Here is a 15672-nt window from a genome sequence, read left to right on the forward strand (position 1 = left end):
AAGCTGGGGTGAAATGAGATTGGTATCGACATACATACACTACCAAATGTAAAATAGATGGCTATTTGAAAGCAGCAGCATAGCACAGGGAGATCAGCTTGGTGCTTTGCGATGACCTAGAAGGGTGGGATAGGGTGGGTGGGAGGGAGGCTATAGAGAGAGAGGATATGGGGAGGCATATGTATGCATATAGCTGATTCACTTCGTTGTACAACAGAAACTGACACAGTATTGTGAAGCAATTATATTCCAATAAAGATCTATTTTAAAAAATCTATGATTAAATTTAGATTATATCCATAAAATCAGGCAGAAGGAAAATAGTATTAAACAATAAAATTGGGACTATATTATTTTACAAGAAAAATTTGATCACATCACTTTTCTACTTAAATTCTTTCAAACTTTCCCCATAACTTTGAGAACAAAGCTCTCTTAGCACATCTAGCAAGACTCTGTCTGCATGATCTTCCCATCTGCCTAACTTGTATGGTCTCATCTCAAACACTCTAGCCCTGATGGGCTCCACCTGAGCACACTGGCTTTCTTTTAGTCTCATGTCTCTTCCTTCTACTGGGCCTATGTGTACACCAATTTCTCTGTCTGGAAAGTCCTTACCTACTGTTAGACATACAAAAAACAAACAACAACAATAGAGAATATAACCAATAATCATGTTTACATCACTCAACATAAGAAATAACACATTGCCAATAGAGGTGAATCCCTGTCACTCCAATCATATCTACTTCTGCTACTTCCTCTCCCATTCTCAACCCCTGATAACCAGTGCTCTGATTTGAAGGGTTATCAATTCCACACCTTTAACAAATAGTTTGTATTACATATATATGTATTCTTAAGCAATAAATCACTGTTTTGCATGCTTTAAAACTTTATGTAAATGGGATCATGGTAGATACCATTGAATATCATGGTATATATTCACATGCAGTTTACTTTTTTACACCCAATGTTACTTGAAAAGTTCATCTATATTTATACATATAGAGCTAGTTTATCCCTTTTTATTTTTGTTTGATATCTAATGTAGGAATACAATGTCATTTGCTCATCCATTCTTCTAAAGATTACATTTAGGGTTTTAAATTTCCTTCTTTCTTTCCATCCTCCCTCCCTCCCTCCCTTCCTCCTCCTCTCCCCTCTTTCCACTACCCTTTCTTTTCTTGAGTGATAAAACAAATATTGATATGAACAAGTTAGTTATTTCTCTTGTGCACATATATATGGTTGGGTAGCATTCATTGTATGTGCATCTTCAGTTTTTCTAGGAATTATCATATTGCTGACTAAAATGATTGCACCAGTTCATATTTCTTTAGCAGAATAAGAGATGTCATTTCTCTGCATCTTTGTCATCACTTCCTGTGAAATTCTATCTTACTAGGTTTTTAGTTGCATTTTGATAGTAGAAAATTTGAGCTCATTTTATGTTTATTACTCTCTTCTATGAATTGTCCAATTTAATATTTTGTTTGTTAGTCTATTGGGTTTACCTTTTCTCCTTAATTTTTGAAAATATATTATGGGAAATATCTCCTAACCTAAGATTATATTTTAGCTTTCTGATGTCTTTTTATGAATATAAATTGTTATAAATTATAATGTAATCAAATTTATCAATATTTTTCTTTAAAGTCTGTGTTTTTTACTCCTTATTTAAGAAATCTCCAATTTTATGAAGAGAGTATATATTTTCTTCCTAAATTTAAAATTAAAACTAAAGTTTTTAAATATATATGATGTCAGGTATGGATTCATTTTTTTCCCCATAAAGATAATTGATTGTGCAGGAAGCATTTAATATCTAGTCTACCTTTTCACACTGATCTGTAATGCCCCCTGTATCATACTTTATTTCCTTATAAGTATAGGCTTTTTTCTGTGTTCTTTATTTAGTTCTGTTCTAATTACCTCTTCATTGGTTAATACCATATTTTTAATTATTATACTTTGATATCTGATGGGGCAAGCTTCTTCAACTTATTCCTATCTTTTTTCAAAATTAACACGGCTCCTCTTATACTTTGTTTTCCAAGTAAAATATAGAAGCAGCTTGTCAAACCCCATGAATAATACTGACAGAATTTTTATTGGAATTGCAAATACTTAACCTAATTAACACCTAATCATCTTTCAGATGTCACTTAAATAGATTCTTCCACTTGAAAATAATCCACTATTTTTCTACCAGTATTATATCCCTTTATGTTATCTCTCTAAAATATACCTCTGATTTGTTGTACTTACTATGGTTACATTTTTCTATTTGTCTCTGAAGTTATTTGTCTATGTCTTCTCCCCATTAATGATAATAGTAGTAGTAGTAATAATAATAATCATAGTAAAATAACTACAAGAATAACATAACTACTCATACTTAGTCAACAAACATAAACACACAAACTGAGGTAAATCCTGAAGTGAAACAGTATCCTGTAATGATTTAAGTTATTATCCTACAGACAGATTATTTAGGGCAGACCTATACCTCCCAAAGAAAATCTTAGAAGCAAAAGGTATTAAATAGTGTAACTGCCTAGTCACCTGTCATTTTCATTTTGGTAAATATAAATCAACCAATCAAAATAAGTCAAATTAAAAAGCAATAATGTCCCATTATATCTTTATGCTGTTTTAATTATTAAGAGAACATCTATTATGTATCTATTTATCCATCTATCTGTCTAGTATCTGTATTTTAAATATGAAAGTACACATTAATTTGGTAAAGTATGTGAGCATGTTCCAAAGGAAGTTTTTGCCCAAGCAATTGAAACTGAGGGTTGAATAATCTTTTACTCTATAGAGCAGCTGTTACTTTGTTTACTGCGGGTTACTGCTATAAAACCTAAGTAATAGGGCTTCCCTGGTGGCGCAGTGGTTGAGAATCTGCCTGCCAATGCAGGGGACACGGGTTCGAGCCCTGGTCTGGGAAGATCACACGTGCCGCGGAGCAACTGGGCCCGTGAGCCACAACTACTGAGCCTGCGCGTCTGGAGCCTGTGCTCCGCAACAAGAGGCCGCGATAGTGAGAGACCCGCGCACCGCGATGAAGAGTGGCCCCCACTCGCCGCAACTAGAGAAAGCCCTCGCACAGAAACGAAGACCCAACACAGCCAAAAATAAATTAATTAATTAATTAAAAAAAAAAAAACCTAAATAATAGTGAAAAGAGGATGGGAGTCTCCACAGTTGAATTTCCAGGATAGGGCTTTTCACTTTTACTCCTTTTGTATAGTTTTGTTTGCCTTAAACTCTGTGTCCTTGTCTTTTGATCTAATCAGATCTTTATCTTTATGAAAAGCAGAACAAAGGCCTATAGCTAGAAATGACCATTAATATTTTCCCAGACACTCTTCCCTAAGGGAAACATACTTTTTCCACTAGCTATTTTTTCATATTTGTCACCAAAAAAGATCTTTAAAAAGTGGCATCAGCTTGAATGGCTGAAAACATTGTGCTCACTTGTCACTTCTTTTTGGACAACTTTGCCTTAAACGTCAAAATGAATATTGAAACAATTTAAAGGACAACATTAATATATAATAAAATGCAATAGAGATGGAGATTTTTTAAGATGCAAAAACTCACATAGAGCTGCCAAACCTAGTTACACTAAAAACAAGTGAGAAAAATGTAGACTGCCTCCTGAGCTTTCAAAAACCATCAGACACTCAATATGTAGTAATGACTGAACATATTCATTGTACTTAAAGCCTATATTAAAAGAAATGTCTAGAGAAATTTGAATTAAAGAAGATTCTGTGAAATTTGCCTAAGTACAGAATGCACATCTATTTTGAATTTTCTTGCTTTTATTTAAGACAAGTGGCAGATAATTTCACAGCTGTCAGTTAATGCACATAATGAATGTCTTATAAAAGGATGAAAGCATGAAGTTGTATTCATGTTCCCCAAGTATGTAAAATAAATTCAAAAGGATGTCAAGATCTGGTATGAAATGAAAAACGCAAGAACACTTTTGTTTAGCAGTGTGTGGAGACAGGGTTGGGGAATACTAACCCTTTGCCTCCCTACAACTTAAATCAATAGGAGAGTAGGTCTAAAACTAACTGCTTTAACTCTTAGATTTTTACATCAGTTTCTAAGGACTTTATTATATGGCACTTTTATCTGACATGGGGCCAACTTTAATTAATTGCTTTGAAACACTTTGTCTTTTAAATTTAATACTGAATCCTGACATTCTTTAGCTTTTAGAATCTGTGAGCATTTTTTCTCTAGGCAAGATGGATAAGGACATCCTTTAACTATAGAAAAAGAAGTACAATGAAATTAATAAAAAAGAACTGCATAGTGTTGATGTCGGATAGGTTTAACAAATCTAAATCTCATTCATCTAATCTTTTATAATTCCATAAAATTGTACCAGAGTTACTTCTTGATTTCTGAAAATGAAATGCTTAGATATTATTCTTTAATACTTTTGTGATAATAATTGCACTGATTTTTAAAAAAGAATCAGTGAATAAAACTTATGAAATTTGTGATATTAGACTTACCTCAACTTACTTAAAATGCCACCATAAAATTTGTATATTTTGGACATAGCACATAATCACCTACTCAAAACATGGGTTAATATTGTGTTTGCAGACAGAATGATATCTCACTTGCTTATTCATTTTGGTGGTTCTTTATGGCTTGTTTCTATGCACTTCTCTGAAAAGCAGTATGTTTTTGCAGTCTTAAACTTCACCTTTTGTCTCGTGTTATGATCCAGTCTACTGAAGGAATGAAACTATCAGTTTAGGCCAGCATCACTCATATAACAAAATCACACAAGCATCTATCCTTGAGTCAGAACAGAAACAGCATATTTGTGTCAGTTCCCTAAACCCTAATTCCTACAAGATGATGCAAAGAGGTCCAGATGACACCAGCATATACAGAATATTGCATTATAGGAGATGAATCCTAAACTTACAGAACCTGAATCTGTGAGTATCTTCTAATAGCAGCCCCCTCTGGGTCCATCCTCTCATGGATGCCCTCTCATGGGAATCTGTTTTGTCTTAGAATATGAGCCTTAAGTAACTTCGAGCAACAAGGAGCAAGTGATAAGCAGAATCAAGAGCCAAGTGGTCTATTAAAGGAGAAACAGGGGGAAGATGAAACCTAATCTGGTCAAGATGAAAACCAAGATGGCTGCTCTGAGCCTTTTGAGAAGGGGACTGCTCAGAAAGGAGAAGTGTTACTGCCTGATTGCTGTGGACTCTTCTCAGGACAGCTAAGTGCCACCATGAGAGAAGTGTGTTGAGATGTGCTACAAGTGAAACCTCAGTGCCTGCTGCAGTTATGCACATATGTGGCATCATGCCCACAGGTAATGTTCTTGGCTTAGTAAGTCTATACTGTCTTGTCAAAGAGAAAAGTTTAAGTGTTTCAAGAAAAAGAAAAGATTAGGCAGACATGTTTTTCATTAAGCCTCTGCTGCCCATGGCCAAAAGCTTACTTCATGGATGAAATCAGGAAGAAGCCAGCTCATAACTTGTATTCAGCCATTGGCAAATCATTCCAGCAACCTGTCCTGGGTGCCAACCACTGAGGAAAAGTACTTGCACTTTGGGGAAAAGGCTGATTCAGAGAACCAGACATGGAAGTACATGAACATGGTGATAAAGTAGAAAGGCTTTTTTTCTGGAAAAGATTGTGGAGCACATGGAAAAGCAGAAAACCCTCAGCCAAAATAAGTAACTGATATCTGCAATACTGACTCATGGGCCAAACCTAGTCTCCACTGGTAGATATTCTACTTGGAGCCTTATTGTAGACCATCAGGGTTTAACCAAAAGAGGCTACAGTTGTCCCCACAATGCTTGACATCACAACAGTGACTGAACAGAGTGCTTCTATTTCCAACTTTTGTTCTATGTATCACCCTGGATATGGATAATGCTTTCCTGGACATGGCTGACACTCCAGGAAGCGCAAAAGAATCTACTTGGCTTTACTTGGAAGATAAAGAACACCATTTCAGGTGAGTAATACATCTATGACAAAAATAGGGTAACACTATGCATTCAAAAGAAAAGATGAAATTCAAAAAGATTGATAATACCACTTATTGACCAGGATATGAATGACTAGAATTCTGTGTAGAGTACAACCTTGCCAGATGTACAGAAAGGAAAGGACAAAGATATCCAGCTGTAGGTAGCTAACTGTGGTAGGCAGAATTCTAAGGAAGCTGTATGACTCCCCTCCCTCTGTATAATTCCCTTGCATTGAATGTAAGCAGGACCTGTGAATATGATTCAGACCTGTGATAAAATTATGTCATAAGGTAAAGGGATTTTGCAGCTGTAAGTAAGGTGCCAAATCATTTGCATTTGAGGTAATCAAAAGGGAGACTCTCCTGGTGGGCCTGACTTCATTAGTGAAAACATGTGAAAGAGATACTAGGACCTTTCTGAAGAGAGAGAGTCTCCCATTGGCTTTGAAGAAATAGGCTTCTATGTGTTCTGTAGGTGCAAGGAGATGAATCCTGCCAACAACTATATCAGCTTGGAAGAGAACCCCCAGCCTCAGAAGGAAACCCAGCTCCAGCCAACATCTTGATTACAACCTTGTGAGACTCTGAACAGTGGACAAAGATGAGCCATTCCCAGACGTCTGGGAGATAATAAATATGTATTGTTTTAAGGAGCTAAATTTGTAATTTATTGTACAGCATACAAATCTAGTACAATAACTAAAGGTTGATGTACTCACAACAACAGCACAATCACTCTATAAGTTAAGTAATATTATTATTTCCATTTTATTAACAAAGAAACTTGAATCATAAAGAGGTCAGGTCCTATGCTAGTATGTGGTGGAGCTGAGATTGTTGCTGTGTTATATTGCCACTCCTCTACTATACAACAAGTTTTCTCATTCTAAATAGTTAAAATTTGTTATTTGATGCTACTAAGAAGGAAGAAAAGAAACATTATCTTCTTTTCTATGCTGAGAAATAGAAAATCTGGAATTAAAGCCAAATGATGTGTAGCACCATTAAGATAGGGAAATCTGCAAGAATGAAAGAGGACAGTTTTCATCTTATTTTTCTGCTCTTTCTCTACCTCCTTATCTAAAAAATAGTGAATCAATTCATTAGTGTTATTGGCATATACTAGATCTGCATTTCCATACGTCTGCAATTCTTTTCCCAGTATAAACTCTTAGAAACTTGTGAAAATGAGGTCCGAAAAGAATAGTTTACCAAGCTAAAGACTAAAATTTGGTAAATAGCAATAAATAAGGAACAATATATCCAATTTCATCAATAATGCTGTTATGTATTGTTTATTTTATAAGAGCTACCAATTCATTAGTTAAAATATCATCTTTATAAAAGCAGTGCTCTGTGAAAATATTGTGCATTCTACTCATATATGATCGAATGAAATGTCATTTATTGACAAGTAATAATGGCTTTATTAAACTATATTTGTTTCATTGAAACAAGATGAGTTCAGAAGAAAATCAATTTGTAAACATTATCCAGCTTAATGAGTTCAATATGCACCTGTATCACATGCATAACTTAGAAAATAAATCCATTTCAAAAACAATTTATTATAGATATACCTTGCTCATTGAAGGTAATCAAGAATGAGAAAATCACAATTTAAAATGGGAGGGGATTCCTAAAGAGTTAGAAGTAAATTATTATAATAGTAGAGATTTCCCTCTAAATTATGTCAAATTATAAGATTTCTGATAAATATACATGAAAAATTCTATGGGTTGAGAATACCTTGGGAAAGTTACATGGAAAAAAATCCATCATATGATATATTCTCAAGGTTAATAGTAGTCAATACATTTAAATTTAGTCACACATATTGGGGGGGTCAGAGTCACCCCAATTATTTTTCCCGGACAAATGAGTATAAGATGTTCTCCAAATGCAAAAGCCTTTGAAAATGCTGTGAGCTTGGCCGTTTTAATTTGAAACACTCACTTTGCTCTTTGAAGGAATATCTGGAATAAATAGACATTTTAAAAAATAGATGAAGAAGACAAAAACATTGTGAAGGGTGTTTAGTTTTCATAAGAAATATCTATAGGAAAGTTGGACGATGTTCAAAGAATGGACCAATTGAATATTACTTATTGTTCTCCTGAAAATTTATATTAAATTCAAATATGTTTTAAAATACTGAAGGAAGAGGTTTTGAGTTATATAAGTACTTCCAAATAAGTACTTCTTTTTATTTTGAGCTTTATTCTAGCACGAATTTCAGCCTATTCACCTTGTATTTTAAGAGATGATACCTTTGATATCAAATCAACAATCAAAGATTGAAATTTATTTGCTAATCATGAATTGGCCTATACACATTTGTCCATTTAGTTATTCTTTGGATTCAGTTGAGAAGCCTGGGGTTTTCTTTGTTTGTTGAAGATACATAAATCTTAAGCACCGTCTACCTGCTATCTGAATAGAGATGCTCTCCTATCCCTCACCCCAGCTACTAACTTTGAGTTCCAGTTTCTTCACTATTTCAACTCCCGAGGTCTTGAAGAATAATGTAGATCTTATTGCCATAATACCTCTCTGAAAGTCACCTAGAGTATTCAATTTTGCATCACTCAGAAATTTCTGAAATATTTTCTTTAGTTCTGTTTCCCTCTCAATGCTTTCCGCCTTGGCTTACACTATACCCTCAATCCTTTCTTCTATTACTGATATGTGTTTTTACATACACTGAATCTCTGTGTCTGTAGTCCAATCCTGATTCCATCCTACTCCCCATCCTTTTGTAATTCTAGCAAAAATATTCTCTAATAAGTAACTTACAATGTAGTCAAATATTGGAATTTTTAATGAAATATTTATATTTTACCAGAAAAGGAATATTAAATAGTTGAATATAACCCCAATTTTTATTTGAATAGATCATGACAGGTAGAACTTTTGTTATGTAACTCTACCCTTAATGGTCTTTTACATCAAAATCTAAACTCTGAGCTCTCAGCTTTATAGAGCTTGGTATTAATTTTCTTCATTCATCTATTTAATCCTATTTCTTAGTCTTCCCCACAGTAATCTCTTTGTCTCTTTTTGGAACTTGCTTTTGCTACATTCAGCATGGATGATAGACACTGTGCTTCATACGTGACCCCTAGTTAGGAAGGAATTCCTTTTATTCTATTAAGTATACAAATTCTACCTGCTATGCTAAGTTCAGCTCAGCTTTTACATAGCCTACAAATTCAAAATGTATTGTTCCAGTCAATAATAATCTTCAAATATTTTGAGCTAGTAACTGTTGCTACACTACTAACAAAATCAATTATTTTCTAATATTTTGGCATCATTAGTTTTACATATCTTAACCAAAATAATAGAACTTCTAAGTTCTAGAAACATGTTTTGCCTCTTTTTTTTCTTTCTCAATAACATAGTACTGTGATAACTCATGGTAAAATACACACAATAATAACCCTATTAGGTAAGATTACACATATTTTAACACAAAATACTAAGCAAAATTCCTAGCATGTAAGTGTCAACTAAACATTAGCTAACAATAGTTCATTCATTCTTGTTCTTGGCTTGATAGTGCTAAAACTACTCAGAAAGATGCTCATAATTTGGTCACTTTGAAGGTTTAATTTCATACATAAAACTACTTAGGAGTGGATTTTTGCAAGGATGAATATAATATATTCCCGCTATATAGACAATGTAAAGTAATTTTGTCTGAGTTAAAGTTCTACAATGCAAGGTGAGAAAGAAGACTTCATTAACAGCTGTACCTTTATTTCTATAACAGTGCTTGGGTCACTTGACCCTCCAGTGCTAACAATCATATCAGTTTAACTGTGAATATATAATATACACAGTCTTTAAAATATTTTAAGATCTGATATAGAAAAACATTATAAATCCTAAATATGGCTCTTAAAAATGTTAACCAAATTGTCTCCCTTATGATTATATTTTTATTCAGTTTTTAACGCTGAAGAGTCCAACATGATTTTTAAGCCATGGTGGTAGTGGTGGTAATGGGTGTGTCTGTGTGTGTCTGTGTATGTTATATACACTGAGACTATCTCTTCTTACTCATGTGATATGAATAAAAGCAAACAATCCCATAGTCATGGATATCTCCCTACACTGGTTTGTTGCCAGTTGAACCCCTGCATTATGGGTCATAGTATCTGGCTAAAGAGTTACAACATCATGAATTTTATCAAGAAAAATATTCTATGCTTCTATAAGGGTAAAGTGTCTCACCTTTCTCAAGCCACCAATAGCAATCTATTGGTCTGTAATGAATCATACTGTCAAGTCTGACAAGATGAAGAGAATCTTGTTACTTCTAGGTAGCCCTGGTCTGTTTCTGTGATTTGGATCTGATTTGAATATTTAACTTCCTTTTGGAAAAATCATTATGAAATTACCAGAAGCCTTTTCAGTTGTACTAAGGCTAACAAAATAATGATATTTATTCAAGGAAAGAACTGGATAAATGAATGTGATATAAATAATCTGGTCAAAATAACATTGTGGTCCAGTACCAGTACCTTTAAAGCATCTGGCATTATTTGATGTGTAAGAAACAGTTCACCAGACAATCTGGGCCTGTTTTATTTATGAGACTGTTATGTTCTTATGGAACCCTTTTTATGTAAAATGGCATCATTGATTTAATAATAAGAACACTGTTGGAAGAGATGTAACAATATACCATTTCCTCTCTAACAGAATAACAAACATTAGGATTTCCAAGGCAAAATTATTAGAGTCGATGCTTTCCATCTGGTGGAAGGTCAAGGAAAATGGCAATGATGTAATGTTACCAAATAGCTAAATTTTGTAAGATTTATCCAGCTTTAGATGAGATAAGGTTTCTTTAAGTATCTTGCTAAAGGAGGTAAGGAAAGGCCTAGATTTTGCAATTATTTCAAACCTCTCCTTAAAGTCCTTTCAAGGACATTCTAAGGAGCATTTAGAGCAATATTCTCTTTATCGCCAAAGTCTTTTAAAAAAATGAGATTTTTCCAAATTTGTGGAAATATTCAATAGCATTATCATTTAAATTTACTGTAGCTATTTTGTCCTTTACAATTTGACATATGCAAGTTTTGATTATTCCACTAAAATAATTAAAGAATATGTTAAAAATGAAGATTCTATAACCACGCTGACTGAGGTCAGATTCTGGCTGGGACACTTACTTGCTGTGTGACTTGGATCTAGTGGAATATTTCTGTGCTTCAGTTTCTTCATCCTACCCCAGAGAGTAGCTGTGATGACACATGAATTAGTTCATATATAGAACTTTGCCCACTGACTATGCATGCTTGAAAGTTAAATGTCTAGCCACTTTTGGCGTTATTATTAAAATTATTTCATCACAATGCCAATTGATGGGGTTAATAATTTTGTTGTCTATTTTCTGGAGATTTAACTCTTCCTTTTCTATGAAAAGAAACAGACCAGAAAAAGGCTAGAGTTCTTTTATATCTTAAAATATTTCTTCTTGATTATTTATATAGAGGGTTCAAAGTAGCAGACCCTTAAATTACAAAATGCAGAATCTAAGTAAAGAGATGTAATTCAGGATATTCTGAACCCAGAACTTCAAATAATAATGTGAATTAATATCTATTATTCTGATCTCAGGTTCTTAGATATACAATCACTCTAGTGTAACAAATACGCTTTAAACAAATTGTGAGACGTTAAATGTGATTTTTTAAAAATAAATTATACTGTATAGTATACTACACCAAACGTAACTTTAGTATACTAAACTAAATATTACTTCCAGTATTCAGCTTGAATAGGATATCCAATGTTACAGTGAGCTTGTAAAATATATACACCATTAGCCATGTGCTAACTGACAACAATGGAATTACAGTTTGATACACATTATTTTAGTGTATCTTTGATGTGATGTGAATTTTGTTGATAATAAAGGAAGTCTTATATGCTCATCAGTTTCTGAGCACATTCCAGCAGAAAGTTATCTACCTTCATTCACTTAAATACACTAAGAGAAAACTTACTTCTTGGTGAGATTTATGGATTTCATTTTTATATTGAATAAGCGATTCCCTTAAAAATTGATTTCTTTAAAATTCCATGCAATCATGATTACTCTGTTTTCTGGAAAAGTAGAATAATTTAATCACTATTTGTCATGTTTCTCATTTCCCTAGAATTATCTTCCAAGAAAAACAATTATTAGTTCTTTCAAACCTTCTGCATATGAAGTGTTGCTGTGTTCTTCATTGTCTTGGTTGTTCTGTGGATGCAATCCTATTTGTGATCCTACATTTTGAAGATAATCTATCACATATTGTCTGTTCAGTGCAGGGCATAGAGTTCTTCCTTACCCTAAGTTGCTTCAACTATGGATTGTGGACTCAGGTTAACCTATTAGTCAAATGGAATCCCTGGAACTTTTGTTCCTGAACTGATATGATCCCAAGACTTCTCCATTCTACAGTTGAATTTGCTTCTTGAAACAATTGCATATGTGAATATTTCTATTAACTTGCACTCTTCAGCTTTGTCACATTCTCTCCTCCCAAAATATTATTTTTAATACTGAATCATACTATTTAAAACCTGACATTTATTGAGCACTTACTAATCCACAGACACAGTACTAAGCAATTATCTCATTTAATATTCAAAGTCATCATATACAAAATATTCTATTACTATTTTCACTTTTATTTAATTATGTGGCCTCAGATGTTTGCCACCTGAAAATTTGGTAAGCCTATCTTAACTCATCTTGTAAGCCACTAATAAAAAATGTTTAACAAGTGAAAAGCAATCACAGAATTACTTAATATTCTACCAAAGATGTCCCTCAACTTAAATTCAAGTAGATTCAGATTTACCTGCTTTCTTGATACCTCTGCCTGGATGTGTCATGGATACTCCAAACTTAAATGTTCAAAAATTTACTAGTCGACTTCCTCACTTCTTCTCAATTTACCCCCAGTTTCTCAAGCCTTAAAACTTGAAGTCAAAATCCTGCCTTTTTACTGCCTGCGTGAATTCTTATTCTGTCCACTTCTTGCTATCACCATTGCTACTGTTCTAGTCCAAGTAAGTAATTTCCACATTGTCTCTTCCTATCAGCCAAATCCATGCTCAAGACTGCAGCCAGAATGATCTTTTAAAGAGAAAAATCCCTATCACTTCCTTTCTTAATACCTCTCAGTGTTTTCAGTGCTATTAGAATGGAATTCATTTTTAAGATGACCTTTAAAATCCTTCAAAATCTGCCTTTTCTTGCTTTTTCTTCTCTGGACACATAGACTTATTTAAATTCTACAAAAAATATCCTCACTTGTCTTCAGTCTTTCAACTATAACGTTTCCTTTCTCCTCATTTTCCTCCTCTCCTTCCTTCTGTTCCAGGCATGAAGCTAGGCACAGAGCATGATTTAGTGAATAAAACATACACTGCCCTTAAGGAACTTACATTCCAATTTGAGAAGATAGAAAATAAGCAAATATACCAGTAAAAATATGGTTTACCAAATTTTCTTCTTCTACTGCCTTTCATGACTAAGGTGTACTGATATTCTATGTGAGAGCTTAAACATCACTTCTTCGTGGAAGCTTGCCCTGACCCTGTAGATTGTTACTCCCTTATCTTATGTGGGAACAACATCCCTCATATTTCACTTTTAGCACATCATATTGATATTTGTCATCATTTGTTTAAGGTATGTTATCCCTAATCACCAGGAAACTCCATGAAGGCATAGCCTATAACTAACTGTCCACTAGTATATCCTCAGACTGGGAAAGTAATTGATAGCTACTTACTAAATGACGACTGATCAACTACAAAGTAAATACAACAAAACCACATACTTTGCACTTCAACCAAATGCTTCCACCATTTTCTGCAGATTAACTCTGCAGAAATCTAAAGACTTTTTTTTTTTCTTTTTAGAAGAATGTCTTGATGGAAAAGGATCAGGAAAAGAGTGTTTCATCATATTAGATAAAAATGCATATTAGAAAGTCTCCATAATCAGAACAGTGTGGTACTTCTGCCAAGATAAATGACCAATGAATGAGATGAATGGAATTAAACATACCTAATACTACTTCATGTATGTCCAATTTTAATTACAAGAATTGTCAAGATTTCACATCAAAGATAAAAGAATAGATTATTAAAAACATAATGTTGCAACAACTTACTTTTTGAGGAAAGATCTTAAATGTCTATTCACAGTATAAAAATAAATCCCATTTTTCAAATGAAAATATATTCCAGGTAGATTAAAATTTTACCTGTAAAGAAATCAAACCATAAAAATACCAGGAGAAAATGTCTGGAGATAATTAAATAACCTTAGAGATAGGAAAGCCGTTTCTAAGAAGGGTCATGGTGTTGCTCAACTTCAGGAAACTTAGGGTATTAAGTGATTGGTGTCATCTTCCCTGAATACTATGTGAATGGTGTTTTCTGGAAGGCAGCTCTGCAGTCTTTTTCCTAAGGTGTCATAGAAACCAGAAACAAATCATGACTATCTTTTCCTATAATAATTTTTAATCATTGAAATAGTAGAACTTTAAGTAAACTATTTTGAAACACCATTCATGAATTAGGAACATTATTTGATTTGTATATTATACCTTTAAAATATTCATATTATATAAATAGCTCTTAAATATCAATGCAAACACATATATGTGATATCTATATCTATATCACATTATAAAAAAGGGTAAAGTATTTTATTAAACATAGAACCAATCAAGATATAGTATTAAACTGTGTTATTAATAAGAGAAGTGCCAATTAAAGTGAGATGTCTGTTGTTAATTACATTGTAAAATGTTGCAAAAATTCTAATTTATCAGTAATGAAATATTGTGGAGAAACCATCAATCTTATTGTCTATTTCTTGTAAGTCCTAAAAATTATTTATTTGATGAATTGTCATTAAATATATCAAAATGCATTAAAAATGTAAAGCTAAAATTTATCTTAAATGAATAAATGATTGCATATTTCTACAACAGCGAATGCACTGATTGTTCATTTTTGTATTTTGTATAAGAGTAAAAATTGGAAAACAAATTAAATGTCCAATAATAAGATTTGGTTGAATAATTAGTGTAAGTTCAGAATTTATTCTTAAAGTTATGACTCGAATCTATAATACCATGACAGAATATTGAAGATATATTTTAAGTATGAAAAAAGATTATAAAACAATATTGTAATATAATTGCATTTTTCTAAAAAAAACTGCATATATGTCTATGCATATGTTTATATTGGAAAAATTTCTATAAGAAATTACAAGGAACTTTTAACAATGGTTATATCTAGATGATAAAATTTATAATGGTATTAGCTTTTGAGAGCTTTTATTAGATGCTAAGCGGTAGGGTTCTTGACTTTGAAATCCTGGCTTCACAAATTATAGAATGTGAATTTTTGTGGCTCATTTTCTCTATTATAAAAGCCCATAGTAATAGTATCCACTTTAGTTGTTCTAATGATTAAAATAGTTAATATTTGTAAAACACTTAGAAAAACTTTGTACAGGAACTTTGTACAGGATAAGCACTCAAAAAGAATTAGTTTTTTTTCTTTGTCACTAATTATTTTTACAATGATTATTAATTACT

General features: G+C 32.9%; 2 long non-coding RNA genes across 2 annotated transcripts in view; both read right to left on the minus strand.

Moving 5' to 3' along the window:
- LOC309661915 overlaps window positions 1-4979 on the minus strand; it is a 550870-nt gene extending 545891 nt beyond the window's left edge. The window contains exon 1 of the long non-coding RNA XR_014264366.1: window positions 530-4979. This is a non-coding gene — a long non-coding RNA (uncharacterized lncRNA). The remainder of the gene's footprint in view (window positions 1-529) is intronic.
- Window positions 1-15672, minus strand: part of LOC309661923 — an 865375-nt gene that overhangs the window by 779346 nt on the left and 70357 nt on the right. The gene's annotated exons all lie outside the window — the stretch shown is intronic.

This window comes from Balaenoptera physalus (assembly GCF_965194825.1).
Source record: "Balaenoptera physalus genome assembly, chromosome: 5".
Classification (NCBI taxonomy): Eukaryota; Metazoa; Chordata; class Mammalia; order Artiodactyla; family Balaenopteridae; genus Balaenoptera; species Balaenoptera physalus.